Below are 20,862 nucleotides of genomic sequence, written 5' to 3'. Positions count from 1 at the left end.
TAACTGCATACACAGGGCACAACCATCGGTCCCACCGTGTGAACTTGCAGGGGACCGAATGGGTTAGAAACAGGGCCTACAGTAAGTGCAGTCACAAAACACCCAAATAATCAAAAAATGTAGATTGTTTCTGCGCTTACAGTAGTATATATTGAATTTATTGAATACTCATTAACAGCATTTAATAAGGGAAACAATAGGAAGGGAAGCAATTTTAACATTTAAAACATACTGACTTTGGTAAAAAGTTGACAGACAACATGTGTTCAACATACTCCAAGGTTATAGCCCCTGCAAATCAGAACACAACAGCCAGATGTATGCAAAGGGGGTGGGAGGTTTAGGGTGAGTCTGGTGGGCAGTGGGAGGGAAGGTTAGGGTTAGACAATAGGAGGAGGATTACGGGTAGGGCTTGGGGACATGGTACTTACCAAAATGCCAGAGAATCACAAGTTTGACCCGGAAGTGATGATCACATGACCACCGGTACCCAGGGAACACCATTGGAGCATCTGGAGTTGTATGTCACCACTACACCACCAAGATGAAACATCAACGTTTTATCACTGTCCAATTGATGAATGTCGACATGGTCAACACTGACATGATGTTGACCTCATGTTTCATGTTGACATCATAAATGTTGACATTTTGACTATGAACATTTCGGACCCAATCCCCATGGAAATAATATGGATGGTATTCCATAATGAAATAATCCAAACCTACATGGATATAAAAATGTATTGTTCAACGTTGATTTGGACTGATCATTAATGGGACCCCAGCTGTGGTTTTTTTTTTTATGGTTCTCCTTACTGTAGTACAAGACGTTTTGAGTCCTTTACATGTCAACTTGGGTAATTACTGAGGACATGATGCGGAGAGTAGCTTTGTGCTACTGTGGAAGGACTCGAGGAACTTGATATTTTGTCTGGAACTTTGTGACAGCCAGATAAAACCTGAATGAGCGCAATTGTTCCTTCTTCCGTGACTTTGTTTCATTACGAATACAAATGAAATCATGGTTCAGCTGCTGATTAGAATGTTGGTGACAAATGATGACTGGTATAATTGCTGGCATGAAGCTTTGATGAATTATATTTGCAGTGACTTTGTGAAGAAATGTAATTATTGTACTGTACAGCAAATATTAATGCGGCATGTGCTCGCTTCTGCTGTAAATCAGCAGAGCCATAACTCACTGCAACAAAAGCTTTTCCTGGGGAATTTCAAAAAATTAAAGTTTGAGAGTTTGTTATAGAATTCATTAACTTGCTGCGGTTTACACAGTGCTGACGAATACAATCTGTGATAGCTTTTAATTGTTCAAAACTATGGGGCTAATTCAGGGGCGCCGATTTACGGTTTTGCTGGTGGGTGCTCAACGAGGCGTGACCTTCAGGGAAGGGGTGTGGCCCTGCAATGAGCCCCCTCAGACCCACCACCACCAGTCTGGGATGGAGGCAGGCGGGGATCCGGGCAGCGCCGCAGCGGGGTCCGTCCCTGCAGCGCTGGGGAGGCAGCGGGTTCCAGCAGAGGATGGGCAGTCACCGGCGGCTTCCCTGTGGCTAATGGGAACTAGTCCCTGTATTAATACCATGACTTGTTCCCATCCGCCGTGGCCCATGGGTGCTCATCACTTTCCATGGATGCTCCGGCCCCGGAGCACCCACAGTTTTGGCGCCTATGGGCTAATTCACAATGTACTGGAGGTCATTTATAAAGTGAAAAACATGCAGAAATTAACAAATTGAATAATGTATATGGAACAATTTCTATTCACAAAGAAAAAGTACTGACTGTATCTGGGGCCTACTTCATACCTCATCTCAGGACGAATTTGTTCTCAAAGTGGGAAAAATAACATGCTGCACTGCAGGTGGGGCAGATGTAACATGTGCAGAAAGAGTTAGATTTGGGTGAGTTATTTTTTTTCTGTGCAGGGTGAACATAATACTGACTGCTTTATTCTAAAGCAGTGGTTCCCAACCCTGGTCCTCAAGTACCCCAATAGTGCATGTTTTCCAGGTCTCCGCACAGAATCACAAGTGGCATAATTAGCTCCACCTGTGGATCTTTTAAAATGTGTCAGTGAATAATGAGTGCACCTGCTGGGTGACCAGGAAAACGTGCACTGTTGGGGGTACAGGTTGGGAACCACTGTTCTAAAGGACCAATACATTAGGCCAACTGTTCCTAAGGACAAGTCGGACCCTATTCTCCTGTGAGCCACCCGACAGCTCCCCGGGAGGTTCACATACGATTTGGCGACTTATAGCGGCTGGCGGATGGCGATTCTATCGCCAGGAGCAGCTTCGATGGGAAATTAATTACTTTGGTTCAGATTTAAGCTAACTTCTGTTTAGCGGTTGTACCCCTGGATGTTATTTTCAAATAAATGTTTGTCCAACCTTATTTTAAATATCACCTTAAACAGAGTTCCATACTTTTATTAGCTTGGTTGCTCTTCTCTGGACTGTTTCCAGATCTATTATATCCTTTTTGTAGTGAGGAGCCAAGAATTGCACTCCAAATTCTAGATGTGGTCTAACCAGTGATTTGTACAGTGGCATAATTACACTGATGTCCCTAGCTTCCATGCCCCTTTTTATACAGGCTAGGATCTTGTTGGCCTTATTGTCTGCTCCATGGCACTGAGCACTGCACCCCTGTTTGTTGTCAATTTCCACTCCTAGGTCCTCCTCCAGTTCTGATTTACCCAATAATACTCTGTTTAGCTTGTAGTTAGCACACTGGTTATGTCTCCCAAGGTGCATAACCTTATATTTATCAACATTGAACCTCATTTTCTATTTCTCCGCCCACACATCTGTTTGAGTCCCTTTTTTAGCGTTTAGACATCCTTGTCTGTTTTAATCACTCTACACAGTTTTGTGTCCGGCAAGGATAGATAATTTGCTGAGTATTCCCTCCTCTATATGGTAATGAATATGTTGAAAAGAAGAGGCCCTAGCACAGAACCCTGTGGTACGCCTCTTAGTACTGGTATCCAACCTGAACATGCACCGTTTACAACCACTCTCTGTTCTCTATCCCTCAGCCAGTTTCTTACCCAGCTACAAATGTTTGCACCCTAGTTACAAATTCTCCATTTTAATGATAAACCTCTTACGCGGCACAGTATCAAATGCCATTGTAAAATCCAGGTAGACCACGTCTAGTGCTTTCACGATATTGAGGTTTTTTCTGACTTCCTCGTAAAAATGTATTAGGTTAGTTTAGCATGAAGGATTCTTTACAAAGCCCTGCTGGTTACCACTGATGATTCTATGCATCTCTAGATATTCCTGGATACCATCTCTTAACCCTTTGCAGTCCAAATTTTTTTTTTGCAATTCAGTCTGTTTTAAATGATTAAATTGATTAAATTAATTGTCTTTTTTTTTTCAATTAAAAAATGGGCTACATTGAATGTTGAACGATGTTAATGTTCTTGTTTTAAAGTGGCTTAGCATTGGATCTGCTACTAGTGCTAGGGCTGTTGAGCCTGACTAGACGTTGGACCTGAAAGGGTTAATATTTCCTCAAATAGTTGATGTTATGCTCACAGGTCTATAAGTCGCTGGGTTGCCTTTTCCTTTTTTGAATATTGGTACTACATCCGCTATTCTCCAGTCCTTTGGAACTATACCAGATGAAAATGATCCATCAAAAATGTAATGTAGAGGACTTGCTTACTGTTTGCTCCTCCCTAGTAAAGGCAGATGAAAAAAAATGTATTTAACAGATCTGCTTTTTTCCTTATCTTCAGTAATGCTATTCTCATGAATGTTGGTTAGGGGCCTATGTTCTCTTTTTTTTAATCTTTTGTTATTTTTGTATTTAAAAAAATCTTTTTGGGATTTGTTTTGCTGCAATCAGCTTTTAATTTTCCTCTTGAAATCTGGTCAAGCATTTCCTTAATTCCCTTACGTATTGTTTCTGAAAAACTGTTCTGTACTTAAGTGTTCCTGTGCTGTATTACATTCTTTCTATCTGTTAAGCTCCTTGAGTCCTATTGGAGACAGAACGCTATATAAATAAAATTATTATTATATCATGTATAATTGTAACTCAGCAGATTTCTGCCTCACGGAAAACTAATTTTCCCAAATCATATATGGCAAGCGTACCAGATGTCGTTCCTTTGTCTCATTGTATAAATGTGTCCTCCCTGAGTCTATTTTCATAACCAATGTTTACTTAAAATTTAAATCAGATTTCCTCTACCCTCCTTCCCTCCTCATAACTCCCCATACTTCTCCCCACACCCCCTCTAGTTCTCTCTTTTACCCCCCTCCCCGTAAATTAATTTTATAAAAGAAAAAAAGAGCGGTTGTAATTTTCCATTTTCAGCTGCTGGACACAGGTCAGGTGATCACCTTCTGCTGCTATGGTTACACACAATCCATTATAGTCTGTAGTTTTGGAACTTTCTATCGGAAGTGTGGGGCTGATTCTGAGATGTACTCTATAACACAGCGGCAACGTCTTATGGGCAGCAGAGTGCTGAAATATGCAAAGCCACGGGGAATCCGGTCTATTTGTCGACAGTAATTAGGTTGACAGTCCATAGGTTGACAATTATTGGTCCACAGTGAATAGGTCGACACATGAAAAATGTCGACATGATTTAGGTCGACGTTGACAAAAGGTTTTTCATGTTTTTTTTTTTAATGGACTTGTTCTTACTTAGCGATCCAAGTGGGCATGGAGGGGGAATATTATAGTGTGGCCGAAGCATGGTGAAACACTCATGTCGACCTTTTCCGGTGCCGACCATTTTCATGTTGCCCTTTTGCCTGTGTAGACTCTTTGCATACCTCCCAACTTTAAAAGAAGGAGGGACATCTGCGTGCGCCCGAAATTAGGGGGCGTGGCCTAGCGGCAAGGGGACGTGGCCTATAAATAGCTTCATTCCCACAAAGCCACACCCCCATTTTCACTGCTGTGGGGCAGCTGATCCCCCCCCCCCCCTCATCGCAGGACACTGCCGGCCCCGGGCGGGACGGGGGAACGTCTCCAAAAAAACAGGACGTTCCCCCAGAAAGCGAAACAGTTGGGAGGTATGCAATTGTCAATGGCGACTGAAACCCTGTCAACCTTTTGTATGTGTTGATTATTCACTGTCCACCAATAGTGGTTGACCTATTGATTGTCAACCTAATGATCCACACCCAGCCACAGGAGACATTTTGTGTTAATAGGAACGCGCTGTCAGATTCTTTGATCCATTGCTGCATCTGAAGACAACGCATCGGCTATAGGAGTATTCCTCCGATTATCCTGGAGCCAGTAAAGTTGCCTCTCCAGGAAAAGCCCGGAGAGGAGACCTAATGCTGCATGTCGGGAGGCGGGGACAAGGCTGTCACAAAGCCCTGCCCCCAATCCACACAAACTCTGTGATTTGTGTAATTTTTAAGTCAGTTCCCTCTTGCGGACCCGCAAATTTGTTTCAGAGGCTCCAGGGGGTTGCATGCAGGGACCCGATTTTTGAGAGCCCCCCAGCTATTCCGGGAGGGTAGACAGGTATGAGCTGGGGCACAGCATGCCCAAAACATTAGGCCGAAATGCCCCAGTATTTCGGAATGCTGCCTGCCGCTGAATTAGGCCTGGTGTTTTTGAAGCCTTCTATAAATGGTTTAATAAATGGAAAAACTTTTGAAACGTTTTTAAAAATCCATAAGTAAATGTAACTGATGCAAGAAACAAAAATGTCTGAGCTTTGATTTGTCGTAATTACGGTACTCTACTTCAAGTATTAAAACTTTTCTTCTCTGCACTTTTTTTTTGCTGTTTGCTTTTCGTTTTGAATAGTCAATGCGATTAATCAGATGGCCCCTAACTGGCTGAACTTGCCTGAAAAATCTGCATGTGGTTGGTTTAATAGAGCATCCTGGTTTGTAATGCAAGTGAGCAGAAATTCCTGTGGTGCTCGCAGTGCTCCTGGTTATGACCTTAATTGGCAAGAAAGAACTATAGTCCCCCTCGCTGGGGATAAAATAAATGTAGCTGCATCTTGTGCTTTTATTGTGTTAGTCGTTTTTAGCTTGAGAGGATTGATATTGTAAGTTGTGCACAGCACACTTCTATGTTCAGAACTGCTAATCGTCACTTGTTAGGTTTTTTTTTTAATACGTGAATTACTGTACAAATTAGGGTACTTGTTTCCTAAAACGCGCCCACTAAGCTATATGCTTAGTGGGCTATTCTGCGTAAGGAAATCGCATCGCATGGGCATTTTAGTGCCATGCGATGTGCGATGCAATGTGATTTTTTTCATGTAATTTATTTACTGCTCTGTGTGCCCCAGGGCATCGCATCGCACCTCCCGCAAAATCGCATGCGATTTTATAGGGTATGCGATGCCATTATATTAGGTATACAATAATATGATTGTATAGGTCCTCAAAAGAGTTTTTAAGCAGCCCCCCACTATCCACGCCACCCCGAAGCGTGGTGAGCGGCGGCGGAACGCGTCCTCCGACTTTTTCATACCCCCACTATCCACGTCAGTGTGGAGTTGATTTCATATAGTGTGGTGAGCGCAGCGAGGGGACGCGGAATACATGTAAAGTAATCCGCGCCCCCTCGCCACGCTTCGGGCTCGGTGGCTCAACTCCACGCTGACGTGGATAGTGGGGAAATGAAACCGTCGGAGGACGCGTTCCGCCGCCGCTCGCCACGCTTCGGGGTGGCGTGGATAGTGGGGGGGTGGGTAAAACCTCTTTTTAGGACCTATACAATCATATTATTGTATACCTAATATAATGGCATCGCACACCCTATAAAATCGCATGTGCTCGCATGCGATTTTGTGGGAGGTGCGATGCAATGAGATGCGATACAGTGGGGTACATAGAGCATTGAAAAAATGTCATTAAAAAATCGCATCGCATGCTGCTATAATGGCCGATGCAATTTGCCTACGTTAGCGTACGTAGGAAATCTGGCCGCCGTTCTAGGAAACCAGTACCCAAATTAGCTGCTTTTGTACAGAAAAGAACCAGCAAATGCTCAAATCATACTTACCTAGTATTCATCTGCCTTCTCCAGGGGAGGTCCCAAAGAGGAAATGCAGGTGGTCATTGTGAGGCAGAGGATGGGGCGAGGTGCGTCCTTATTGTAAAGTCTTATGTGGTGTAATGTCACGAATCACAGAATCATGCAAAGGGCAAGTGAGATGGTGGCCAAGATTTGCTGAGAGCTGCATCATCAGACATGACTCTATAGCCCATGTTACTATGCTGTTCCAGTAGTCTGGGGGCCTCCTCCAAATTTTCATTCGCCAGGGTGCTCACTGCCTGATTGCGTACCTCCCAAATTTCCGAATGTGTGCAGCAGGACTCTTGCGCGCGGCGCAGGCGCGTGTCTGAAATTTGGGGGTGTGGCCTGGTGGTAAGGGACATGGCCTACAAATCACCTCACTCCCACGAGTGCACGTGGTAGGGAATATAGAGTGGTGACTCTGCACTGTAGCTCATGTAAGTATGTCTCAATCGCTGAGTCGTGACATATAGATTGTAAGCTCTACTGGGGCAGAGATTGATGTTCAAATATTCTCTCTAAAGCTATGCAGAATATGTGTGCGCTATATAAATAACTGGTAATAATAAAAATAACAGTATTTTAGACACAGGTCATTTTTAATTATGCAATGTTTCTACATTTTATCCCCCAAAAGACGCGTTCTAGTATACAGTATAAATCTGCAATAAAACTACACAAAAAATGCAGTAGTGTTCTACATATACACAGAGAAAATATTTCTGAAGCTGCAGCACAAACTATGGGTAATTTCTACATCATTATTTGTCTAATATAAAATAAATTCAATTTGCAGCCTATTTGTAGGTTATATTTTCTGTGGAACATAATCTGCTTGCATGTGTTGATATTGCAGACTTATATCGGTGCAAAATAGTGGTTAACTCAGACGACGAATGGTACAGTTGCTTAACCAGTGGGGGTGCTTTATTGATAGAAACAGCTGTACTCACTGTTACATAGGGCCTTATTCTAGCTCACTCTTAGAGGCAAATTCCTTCTTAGCTGGACAAAACCATGTGCACTGCAGGTGGGGCAGATGTAAAATGTGCAGATAGAATTAGATTTGGTGAGTTATTTTGTTTCTGTGCAGGGAAAATACTGACTGCTTTATTTTTACACTGCAATATAGATCTCACTTTGAAGTAAAACCCCACCCAAATCTAATTCTCTCTGCACATGTTACATTTGCCCCACCTGCAGTGCACATGGTTTTGTCCAGCTAAGAAGGAATTTGCCTCTAAGAGTGAACTAGAATAAGGCCCATAGTTACATAGTAGGTAGGGCTGAATAAAGACTTGCGTCCATCAAGTTCAGCCTGGATTTATAGTAGCTTGTCCCTTCTATTATAGTATTCTGTATGTTTCTTAACTGTACCCATGGATGTTTTTAACCAATAAATGTTTCTCCAGCCTTATTTTAAATGTATTTATAGTGTCTGCCGACACCACTTCACTAGGAAGAGAGTTCCAAAGTTTGACTGCTCTGACGGTAAAGAAATTTTTCCTTCTAATGGAACAAAATCTTTTTTCTTCTAATCTAAACTCGTGCCCTCGAGTCCTAGATTTCTTACTAGTAGAAAAAAGGGTGTTTGATAGGCCCCTGATATATTTGTACATGTTGAGCATGTCCCCCCTTAAACGTCTCTTCTCTGATGTAAATAGTCCCAGATTGCATAATCTCTCCTCGTAGCTTAAATTCTCCATTCCCCTAATAAGCTTTGTTGCTCTTTTTTGGATTTTTTCTAATTCTATGATGTCCTTCTTATAGTGTGAGGCCCAGAATTGTACTCCATATTCGAGATGAAACCAGTGCTTTGTACAATGGCATAATTACTTTTGAGTCCCTAGTCTCCATGCCCTTTTTAATACATGCTAGAATTTTGTTGGCCTTTTTTGTTGCTATATTACATTGAGCACTACTCCCCAGTTTGTTGTCTATTTGGACTCCTAGATCCTTTTCAAGTACTGAATTACCCAATTCCTCCCCATTTAGGTTATAACTAGCACACTGGTTATGTCTCCCATGTAAACTGGTGATGGAGCGGTGCTTGAGCAGAAAGTTTCATAGAACTCCTCAGCTGGTGAATGTATGCTTCAAATGGGTATCAGTCCAGGGATGCTAGAACCTCTTCATAGGAGGTATTATCCAGGTCTTTCAAAGAAGCTACAGTAAGTAGGACTAGGGACCAGATTCTCTAAGCTTCAAAGGTGATAAAATCCAGAGTGATAAACAACCAGCCAATCAGCTCCTACCTGCCATGTCACAGGCTGTGTTTGAAAAATAAGAGGGGGTTGTTTGCGAGAGGCAAACGAAAAGACAAATGTGCCTTTTTGGGCGCACACTTTATTGTGTTAAATTAAGTGGTTTGTTAGTAACTTAAAACATAACTTTTATTGGGCTTCTTTATCTAAAATATGTGGAGCAATAATTGATTACAGATCAGTCATTTGATTCTTTTATAATTTGACTGCCAATCCAAAAATACACACAACACACAGACAAGACAAAAAAAACATACTAACATAGACAAACATAATTTTTTGTAAATATAACAAATTAAGTTGTAAATTATTAGTAAAAAGACTTCTTTACTCTTATAGGTTCACTCCTATGCCCTATTTAAATTGCCTTAGCAAATGATTTTGTTCAGCTAAGCCAAATCAGCCCAAGTATTTGCTGTGCAGTTGTCAGATATGTTCTATTTGCGACTTATTACCTGTCTGATATATCATAAATGAATATGTCCCAATCTAGTGGATAACAGTGATAGAAGTAGTCCCACGTGAAAAGTGCTCCTACAACCGGTGGCTCCTGTGTATCTACTGTTCAAGCACCATACCTGTGTCACCATACCAGCTCTTCCCCAGGAGTCTCCTCTCTGGTTAGTGGGCTGGCCCCTTAGCGGTGCTGTTGGAATCTGGCCCAAATTGGGTATTAAAGTGACCAATCGGAATTGGGTGCTGAATGAGAGGACCAGGTTGGTTGTGTATGGGAGCTATGGTACAGGTCACTTCTGCTTTCCAAACCAGCTTGATAGGTCACCCGGATGCTTTTCAGTATTGCAGGGAGACACTGTGGGCTGGGTGGATGAGAGAGTGCTTGAAGAGAGTGGGTCACAGTGGCAGTCCCATCTCATCAGGGCTTATTAATGACAATGAATAAGTATTCAGATCTTAGATGGAAAGCGAGGAGAAGAAAGCTGGTGAGGGGCTGCTGTTATAACCGTATTCCCCTGTAAATCTACAGTAATGTCACAATATAACCCACCAGATTTCTTATTACCGAACACTGTCCTGTCCCATGATATTAAATCAATAAAGATGATTCTGCTATTCACCAATGTCTCTTATTTCATGTAAGAAATATATCGTTTATACATCAATATTATAGTCAACACAGTGGGATTGAGTTCTCTGCGCGCAGCTAACAGAAAAGGTTACTCTCTATGTACCGTTACTCAAACATCAATTGCACAGTGTGTACAGAGCACACATCTATAGATTTCATAGTAGCATCACGGTCAGCACAAATTGGATTGCTTTGCCTTGTTCTCTGCGCACAGCTGTAAAGCTAAAAGTTCCTCACTGTGCACCATCAATTGGACACAATTTTATCACAGTGTTACTTAGACATATAGGGGGAGATTCTCTAAGAATCTCCGCCCCCCTTCGCCACCCATCGCATACTTAATTATCTCATATGTTGTAACATATGCGATAATTAAGGCAAAGGACAGCTCTTGCGTTAAGAGCTGTCCTTTGCGGTGGGAGTCGCCGGGTCCCAGCAGGTCCCGGCGGCTCCCCCTCCCTCACACACCCGGCGCTGCTGCTGCTGCGCCGGGCTCTCCTCCTCCCTGCACCCGGAAGAGGATCAGTGCAGGGAGGAGGTCACAGGTCCGGGCAGCACTGCGCTGTGCTGCCCGGACACAGGTGAGGGGGCGATGCGGGGCGGCGGGGGGTCGGCGCGGGGCGGCGGAGGTATGCGGTAGAAGCCAATTGGCTTCTATGGGGCATCGCCAGAGTTTTCTGTCGATGCTTACAGCATCCCAAAATGCGGTAAAAACCCCGATAACGTGGTTTTTACCGCATTCCTTGTTTAGAGAATCTCCCCCATAATGATACAATATATCAGCAGATGTTTTCATATCATAATCCGAAGGTTAATTTCTCATACTTAGCAGGAGCTGACAGTGCAGACTACTAATTGAACTTGTTTATCTAATGCTGGATATGTCAAGGTATTTAATATCTCCTATTGTCTAGAACCTGACATCACAGTCCACAAATATTCATTATTTTCATTTTGCTATTCTTGTATCGTTTAGCCAAACAAAATATGCACTGGTAGAGAGACAAATAGAAAAACACCCTACTGCTCGCACTCAGAGTGGGCTTGCGGCATGGGTTACCTTACTGGAGCCGTGTGCTCGAGCTGTGCGGGGTAGTCAGTGGGAGACCGCTCGCGTGCTTGTAGTGAGCTGCGGCGGATGTCTCCTTGGAAGAGCCGTGACTGTTTTGCTTAGCCGGTGCTGGCGGGTCTAGATGCAGCCGCTGTAAGTATAGGTATGGCGGACAGAGGAAGCCAACAGGCGAAACGCGTATCCAGCCACCGCCAGCACGCTCCAGCCCCAGCTACCTTCAGCAAACCCGTTGCCCTGGGACAGCAGAGGAGATACATACAGCCGCCGGACTCATACTTACAGCGGCCGCATCTAGACCCGCCAGCTCCGGCTAAACCAAACAGTCATGGCTCTTCCAAGGAGACACCCCGCCGCAGCTCACTACAAGCCAGACCTATACTTACAGCGGCTGCATCTAGACCCGCCAGCACCGGCTAAGCAAAACCGTCACGGCTCTTCCAAGGAGACATCCGCCGCAGCTCACTACAAGCACGCGAGTGGGAGTGGGAATATGTCCCACTAGATTGGGACATATTCATTTATGATATATCAGACAGGTAATAAAAGTCGCAAATAGAACATATCTGACAACTGCACAGCAAATACTTGGGCTGATTTGGCTAAGCTGAACAAAATCATTTGCTAAGGCAATTTAAATAGGGCATAGGAGTGAACCTATAAGAGTAAAGAAGTCTTTTTACTAATAATTTACAACTTTATTTGTTATATTTACAAAAAATTTTGTTTGTCTATGTTAGTATGTTTTTTTGTCTTGTCTGTGTGTTGTGTGTATTTTTCGATTGACAGTCAAATTATAAAAGAATCAAATGCCTGTAATCAATTATTGCTCCACATATTTTAGATAAAGAAGCCCAATAAAAGTTATGTTTTAAGGGGTTGGGATCATTTGGTCTATTGCATTATGGTCGAAAGTCATTAGGTCGAATCCATTAGGTCGACATGCTAAAAGGTCGACATGATTCTAGGTCGACATGGGAAAAGGTCGACATGATTCTAGGTCGAAAGGTCATTAGTTCGACAGGTCATTAGTTCGACAAGGTCATTAGTTCGACATTGTCTATGTCGACATTCACAAGGTCGACATGGGGTTTTTCACTGTTTTTTTACCTGAATGTCAACACAGTCGACATGGACACAGTTTAGAGTGCACTGCATCCCCTTGCATCGCTCGCTGCGCTCGCTATGCGTCGGGCACGGTGCCTCGCTACGCTCGGCACACTATTTTATTCTCCCACCACGCCCTAGTGGATGGTAGGGCATGAAATACCGCCTGTCGGCACATGTTGGCTCAAAAAACAGTGAAAAACTCCATGTCGACCTTGTGAATGTCGACATAGACAATGTCGAACTAATGACCTTGTCGAACTAATGACCTGTCGAACTAATGACCTTTCGAACTAGAATCATGTCGACCTTTTCCCATGTCGACCTAGAGTCATGTCGACCTTTTAGCATGTCGACCTAATGGATTCGACCTAATGACTGTCGACCATAATGCAGTAGACCAAATGACCGCATCCCGTTTTAAGTTACTAACAAACCACTTAATTTAACACAATAAAGAGTGTGCCCAAAAAGGCACATTTGTCTTTTCGTTTGCCTCTCGCAAACAACCCCCTCTTATTCAATTACAAATACTGAATGTGTTGGGCGCACCGCCAATCTATGTCTACAAATAATCTAGAAAGGTAGTCTTCTATATTGGTCAAACAGATGATTATACAGTAATGTTCTAAATGATGTACAAAGTCTGTGCGGATCCATAACCCCTTTCCCTTTATGTGTTTGAAAAATGTCAGGCAGGAGCTGATTGGCAGGCTGTTTATCACTCTCTATTTTATCACTTTTGAAGCTTAGAGAATCTGGCCCTAGAAGAGCTACATGTATGTGCACACATCTGTATTGTGGGGATTGCACAAGGGAAAATGAAAAGCCACAGTAAAGAAAAACAAAGAACAATTAAATGCAAAAGTAGATTTCTCATACATGAAATGAAAAACATATAAAGGACCTTATAGTGTAGTAGGCCTCATAACAAGAATTACAGTCCAATAAAACAAAGAATGTTCATAAAGGGTGGTTTCCCCTATGGTCTATGGATCCGTGATGTGTAGTAGCTACGGATTCCCCTCTGGTGCCTATATACTAGCAAAGCCCCCGTTGCTATTATATAGGCACCGGAGGTGAATCCGTAGCTACTACACATCACGGATCCATAGACCATAGGGGAAACCACCCTTTATGAACATTCTTTGTTTTATTGGACTGTAATTCTTGTTATGAGACCTACTGTACTACACTATATGTTTTTTTTTCATTTCATGTATGAGAAAACTGCATTACGTCGGTAAAAGCTCATCGGTTTTCATATACTGAAAATTCATCTCTTATATATTTAGCCAGAACCGTCACTCACAATCAGTGTAGGGAACGGTGGGCGGGCTTCCACGGGTGATTGACATGCCCGTCCACCGTTAGCCACACCTGGCCACTTCCGTTCTACACACTATTTTATTCTACACAGCAGCTCCCACACTATCCGCCCCCTCCTCGGTCGCCACTCCCCATGACCGCCCAAAGCCCGCCCCACGGCTACACACCGCTCCCCCACAATGCATCCCTTCCTACACACAGCCTCCCAACACTCCCCATGCCCACCCATCCACAGCCAAACCCCGCCCCACGCCTACACACCGCGCCCCCCCCCAGCCTCGCTCTCCGGGTGGACACCCTCACCGCCCCTTGATGCCAGGCACTCAGCCCAGCCTCTACACCCCAGCCAAGGAACAACCCCCCCACACCCGCACGGATCATCTGCCTTGCGCAAACAAACACCCTTTTCTATGCAGCGGTGGCGTCCCCCGTCACCCCCGCTTAGGGAAGCCAATCCCGGGGCATTTTTTCAATCCCGGGATTCGGGATTGAAAAATGCTCAATCCCGGGATTCCCGGGATCCCGGGATTGGCTTTCCTAATAAAAAAACGCCCTGGCCGCCCCGCATTTACTTACATTTGCAGGGGCGGCCGGCGGCCGGGTTGATGGGTGGGAGCCGGGATGCCGGGTGGGCAGCTTCATCCGGCCGGCGGCAGGGTGGGAGCCGGGATACCGGGTGGGCAGCTTCGTACTTCGGGAGCCGGGTTGCTGGGTCGGCTGGCTGGCTGGCTAGGTGGGCGGGCGGGCGACTTCATAATGCGGAGTTGCTTGCTTGCTGGGTGGACGGGCGGCTTCATCTCTGCCTGCCTGCGCAGCGTGACCTCTCGTCACGCTGAGAGGTCACGCTGCGCAGGGTTGCTCTGCCGGGTATGGGAGTATCCGGGCAGTGGCTGAGCGAGTGCATGTGCAGTCTAATCCCGAAAATCCCGGGATTGGAAACTCCAATGCCGGGATTGAAATCCCGACGTTTTGGGGGCCAAATCCCGGGATCCCGCCGATCCCGATCCCGGGATTGGCCACCCTACCCCCGCTCCATAAATCTGACCTTGCCTGAGCGCAGCAGCTTCTGCCAGCAGAGACAGGTCCGATAACCTAGCGGCGTGTGCGTGAGCTTCTGCCGGGTGTCAGCCCCGCCTCCCGTCACCAGACGCTATTGAGGGCTCCCCGGGGAGAAGCATCCCCATGGCACCTTCCCCCATTAATGTCCGCTGTGCAAATATTATCCGTGCTGCCGACCACCTCCGCAGCAGCAGCTAATCTGCTATCACCTGCAGAAAAGCGCCACCCTGCAGTCGCTGCGCAGGGCCTGCCGAGGCCACTACAACAGCCCAGATCTAAGCAGGACTGATTGAGGCCCTGCACCACCGTCTGGATAATGGAGAAGGTACCTCTCTCTCTCTCTCTCTCTCCCCCCCATCTCTCTTTGCCTGACCCCTTCCCCCCCCCCCCTCTCTCTCTGCCTAACCCCACTGTCACTCATCTCTTTGCCTGGACCCCCCCCCCTCTCTGCCTAACCCCCCTCCCACCCAATCCCTCTCTTCCAGGCCCCACTGTCACCCATCTCTCTCTGCCTGACCTCACTGTCTCCCATCTCTTTGCTTGACCCCTCTCTCTCTCTCTCTGTCTGACCCCACTATCACCCATCTCTCTTTGCATGAACCCCCACTCTCTCTTTATGTAATCCCCCCTCTCTGTCTAACCCACCCAATCCCCCTCTGCCAGGCCCCTCTGTAACCCATCTCTCTTTACCTGACCCCCCTCTCTCTGCGTAACCCTCTCTCCCTCTCTGCCTAACCCCCCTCTCACCACATCCCTCGCTCTGCCTGACCCCATTCTCACTCTCTCGGTCATAATCCCCCTTCTCTCTGCATGACCTCCCCTCTCTCTTTGTACCTGACCCCTCTCTCTCTTACCCTTAAATCCTCTCTCACCCCCTTCTCTCTATTCCTGACACTCTCTCAATCTCCCCTATAATTTCCTCACTTTCCCTTATCCATTCTTTCTTTGTCGCTGACACCCTTCTTTCTCTCTTCTCCATGATTCTCGCTCTCGCTCGCTACCCCTTTTTATCATTCTCTCTCTAGCTAGCTATCTATCTATGGGGGGCACCAACTTTTAGCTTGCCTCCAGGCGACATGAACAAACTTACGCCACTGCACCAGAGCACACAGCCGCCAGCTCACCAGGGGTCCCGCTGCGCTCGGCAGCGGCAGGGGTACATGAGAGGCCACAGGGAGCTGGCCAGTGCCGCCAGTTTCCTTACTCTGTCAGCAGAGCGGAGCACCAGAGCACACAGCCGCCAGCTCACCAGGGGTCTCGCTGCGCTCGGCAGCGGCAAGGGGGACATCAGAGGCCACGGGGAGCTGGCCAGTGAAGATTGTATGGGTCAGCGGAGCGGCAGAGCACACCACAGGTTTGTGGTCAGCGCACCAGGGGTACCGCTGAATATGCACCCAGCCTTCCCCCACCCACACCACCACCACCCCCACGCTTCACACACCCAAAGCATCCATGCCACTGCCCGTTCGTAACCAGTCCACCCACGCACCTAACCAACACACCCACAGGATCCCCCCACCTGACACAAGCCCACCCAAACACCCTTTCCACCCTCCCACCACCCTCACCCACAACCACACCAACCCAAACCATATTTCCCGCAATAAAGGTGTTCACATGTTATGGGGCAGAGCCCCTTACGACGGTGTGAAGAGCGCCCGTAGGGCGCGATGAATCACCTAGTGTACATATATTTGTTATAAGAATTTACATAGTCGTCACATCTGTAGGTGGTTCTGTTTTGTTTTTACTTTGTGTATTGCTTTGATGTGTTTGGCGACACATCCTGTATTCCCACCTTAGTTGCTGCCCACGGCGCAGTGTTTTCTGTTCTTTTCTGTATTGCACAAGTAGACTTGGCCACACCCCCTTTAGTACACAGGCCATACAGCTGTCTCAATTGGGGCCAGATTCTCTAAGCTTCAAAAGTGATAATCTGGAAAGTGATAAACAGCCAGCCAATCAGCTCCTACCTGCCATGTCACAGACTGTGTTTGAAAAATGTCAGGCAGGAGCTGATTGGTTGGCTGTTTATCACTCTCCATTTTATCACTTATGAAGCTTAGAGAATCGGGCCCTTGGTCTGCAAGCGATAAATCCAGTAAGTGATGGTCCGGCTAACAGTCCATGCACACCGAGTGATTTTGGCCAGCGTATATAGACAATGATGATACGGAAAGTAACTGTGTGCATACACACTGAGCAATTTTCGCGCTGCTGAGCGCTTTCCCAGGGGTGGATGACTTTTCATAGCAGGACTCTAGGAAAAGCCGTCCACCCTGCCGCTTCTCTGCTGGCAATACTAGCAGATGAGCAGCGGCTGCTGGCAATGGTGCGGAAGCGGGCATCAGCGCTCACCGCTACCCAGTACACATTGGGCGGCTTTTGAGCTGAAACGAGAAAACTAAGCGGCTTTCAGCTAAAAGTCGCCCAGTGTGTATGGGCCTTTGACAAAGGGAACCTGTGGTGTCTGATAACGCAGAAGAAAATATTGCTCTCCAGTATGAAACAATTATACAGTAAGCTGACCTATGTATTTGTCAATGTTACAAAAAGATCTAAGTGAATAATGTTTGTGTTAAATCTAGTGGCCCTATAATATTAACCAGATGTATTCTTTCACTGCTTACTGTTACTCTTTCCGATTTTGTGTTTTCTTCCTTTCCAAATTTCAAACCCCCCCTCACCCACCCTTCTAATTCTTGAAGCTATGAATCATAGAAGAGGAAGCATGCCACTGTGCAGGGTTTTCCCTGGCAATGCTTGTCGCTGGAGATTATTAGTAACTTCTGTTATACATTTGGGCTACACATGTTTGAATCAGTAGGATCTGACTCCTGTTTAGCCACTGTCATTGAGCACTTAGATCTCTTCGACCAGGTAACAGGCCCCAATCGGGATGTTTGGGGGGACTCGGGAGTGCTCGGGAGGTTGTGCCCCCCACAGTCCCCCCAAGCCACTCCGAACATCCTCGAGTCTGCCGCCTGGTCACTGGGCACGGGGTGGGGACACAGAACTGGCTCGCGGTGAGCAACACGGAGGTTGGGCATGGCAGGGGGGATGCTTCCCCAAGTGCTGTGATGGGTATTTCTGGGGCCCTGGCAGGTTTGTCCTGCCCCAGCAAAACCCACAAGGGGTTAAGTAAACATAAAACAATGTGAAATGGGTGTAAAAACATCCTTTTCCACATTATTTTAGTGAAAAAAAGTAAATAAAACTGCCTTTATATTATACATTCATGCCCTTAGAGGCATTTAATAATGGGAGAGGTAGAATAAGGGACCCCTCTAGTTTTCATTTCAAAATGGTCTTAGGTTTTGGAAATAACTTTTGTAAATGAAGAAGAGGGAGACTTTCAGTGCTGAGCAATAGCTGCTTTGGCAGATACTAAAATGTGGTCAAGAACATAACGAGCAGGTTTGGGAACGATACTAGGATGCCATTGTAAAGGGCCAAATAGGGATCTAGGTTTGATATGAGGTCTAAAACATCTTGAACCAGGACAAAAAGTTTCACCCAGAAGGGGCTTAAAATAAAAAATTCTACAGCTGCCAAATATTACATATATCCTGATACACTATGACAGTGATTTTCAATCCCCACATGGTAAAACACATTGGCCCCCAAAGGAAAAAATCTAACCTATTGCCCCCCATATAAAAGACAATCATACTGGTCCCCACAGGTAACAAAAATAAAATACATTGGCCCTTTACATGAAAAGAAGAGACCAGTAAATAACAGTTGAACTGGTGGTGGCTGTAAACTGGTTTGGACATCGCTAGATCTGCGGGCACACCTGAGAACAAGGCACACTAGTGTTCCACGGCACAGTGGTTGAAAAACACTGCACTATGGTAACAATATCAATAGGTATTAGATTCCCTTAAACTATAGGAAATACTTGTTATACAGTAGTAGCCATTATATGCTGGTGCATGGGCCCCCTCCCTCCCACCTGTCCATTTATACCCACTTTTGGTGCTCTTTCCATCCATCTGTCCATCTAGGCCCCCTTCTGTCTGTCTGTCTATACACCGCGCACACTGCACCCATTTTTGTAATACTTATCCTCCGGAGTCAGTGGCGGCAGCTGGAGCGTTGCCAAAATCACTGGAAAAATGGTGAGGGGGCTATTTTTCCAGCAATCTGCGCATGCGTAGTGGAGTCTGAGCACCCTAGTGCTCAGACAGTACAATGGCACGAAGGTCCGCGAATGGGCAGTAGGGTCCCAGTGCTCTAGTGCTCAGACCCTACTGCTTTCGGTGCTGCTCCTGCCAGAGAGAAGGGTGCCCGGTCGGAGGAGGCTTAACACGGGCCTCATCCTCTATCAAGACCCCCCTGGTGCCTGGTGAGACCTCCAGTACACCCCCCCCCCCCCCATGCTGACAGCTCTGATGGCCATCTCTAGTACCCAGTTTTCTGACGTGTCAGTGTCTGTGGGCTGTTCTAGTGACTGGTAGGACTCAGGAGTAGGACAGTTAGAAAATAAACATGCACCACTTCCTGGCTGCTGTAGGCTATAAAGACATTAAAAATCTGATGATTGAAACAAGAGGTAAACAGTCTGCAGAGAGCACTTTCTATCCCAGCACTCTGTGTTTTGTAATGATAATTCCAACCTGCGCTTGCTCGTGAAAACGGTGTGCGTACAGAGTATACCATGCAAGGGCTCTTTCAGTCTTCATTTTTCTGAATTTATAAATAGAAAAATACATTTACATTAGTGAGATAATGTCTGGTGTTGCTCTTTTCTTTCTTATTCTTTCAGAAGGGTTTAGGAGCCAGCTACTGTACTGTATGACAGAGTAAAATTAGCTGGGTATGTGATTGCTGTGGGCTGGAATACATGATACAGCCAAACATGTGAATGTGTTTTGCCTCGTTGATATTTGGCCAGTCCTAAAATATCTTCCACTCCCGCTTTGTAGGCGTTGGAGAACTTCAAGGCACATTCTCCGTCGGCATTAAACTTTCCTAAACTTTCTTTTCTATACAGTCAGCAGGACACTGCTACCAAACCAGAGGTTAGTTTCCTTTACATTAATTGCAATTGCTTACATGCAAACTACATAAGAAGATTGTGTACAGGAACTGGGTTTGCTTTAGTACAAGGCAGCATGTGTTACTGTTCTGTACAGCTGTGCAGTTTGCTGCTTACACATTACTGTTCTGCTACAGTAGATATTGTAGCCTTTTTTTTATTTGTAGCTTATTATTGTAGCTATGTATGTTTTGGCTGGTTAACCCCTGCTTTTGTAATCTACTTTGAATTATCCAAGTTCAAAGGTAAATGAAACCGCACATTAGACACAAACAATTGTTTTACTTGCGTTTACGAGGTCCTTAGAGGTCACCTTTTTTTACCTCAATGCATTTAACTTATGTTAACCCTTTGAGTGCATGTGTCAAAACAGGTGTGAAAATTGCCAAGCAAACATTTTTATTCTTCATAATGACCCATAATGTTTACCTTATATAGGAAATATATCTAAAAAAATATTATACAACATTTTTTTATTTGAATTTATATAACAAATGTGAGTGACTGGTATTTTTAGTGGATATTTTGCACAGCTCTCAAAAAGAGTCAAAGGGTTAAACTGGATAAATGGAGCAATCAGCATTTAGAGATGCGTTACCCTGCTTAACACTCCTGATCAGGAGTAGCGATGCCAGTGGGTAGGTTGTGGTAAAAATGTTGGTGTAAGGCACGTCAGTTGTGAGAATGGGCTTGAGGCCTTATGTGTGACTGAGATTTATTAGCAGTTAGCTCAGTCTTACATTGTGAATATACTTTTGTTTCTATAGTGTCTGGGTTTTCCATCTTCTGTTTTGTTTTAATTTTGCTTGTTGTTTAAAAAAGCATTTATATCATTCTGGTGCTTTGGTTTTCA

The 20,862-nt window shown here is 45.3% G+C and overlaps 1 protein-coding gene across 2 annotated transcripts in view; it reads left to right on the top strand.

Moving 5' to 3' along the window:
• SGCG (sarcoglycan gamma) overlaps nt 1-20,862 on the top strand; it is a 242,880-nt gene that overhangs the window by 47,607 nt on the left and 174,411 nt on the right. The window contains exon 2 of one of the 2 annotated variants that reach the window (XM_083169917.1): nt 19,965-19,992. The exons of the other annotated variant lie outside the window; for it this stretch is intronic. The gene's annotated coding sequence lies outside the window, so the exon portion shown is untranslated. The remainder of the gene's footprint in view (nt 1-19,964; nt 19,993-20,862) is intronic. 2 annotated transcript variants of the gene reach the window in all.

This window comes from Crinia signifera, chromosome 2 (genome assembly GCF_055691185.1).
Source record: "Crinia signifera chromosome 2, ASM5569118v1, whole genome shotgun sequence".
Taxonomy (NCBI): Eukaryota; Metazoa; Chordata; class Amphibia; order Anura; family Myobatrachidae; genus Crinia; species Crinia signifera.
Note: the sequence above shows the minus strand (reverse complement) of the source record. Positions and strands in the feature narration are given on the sequence as shown.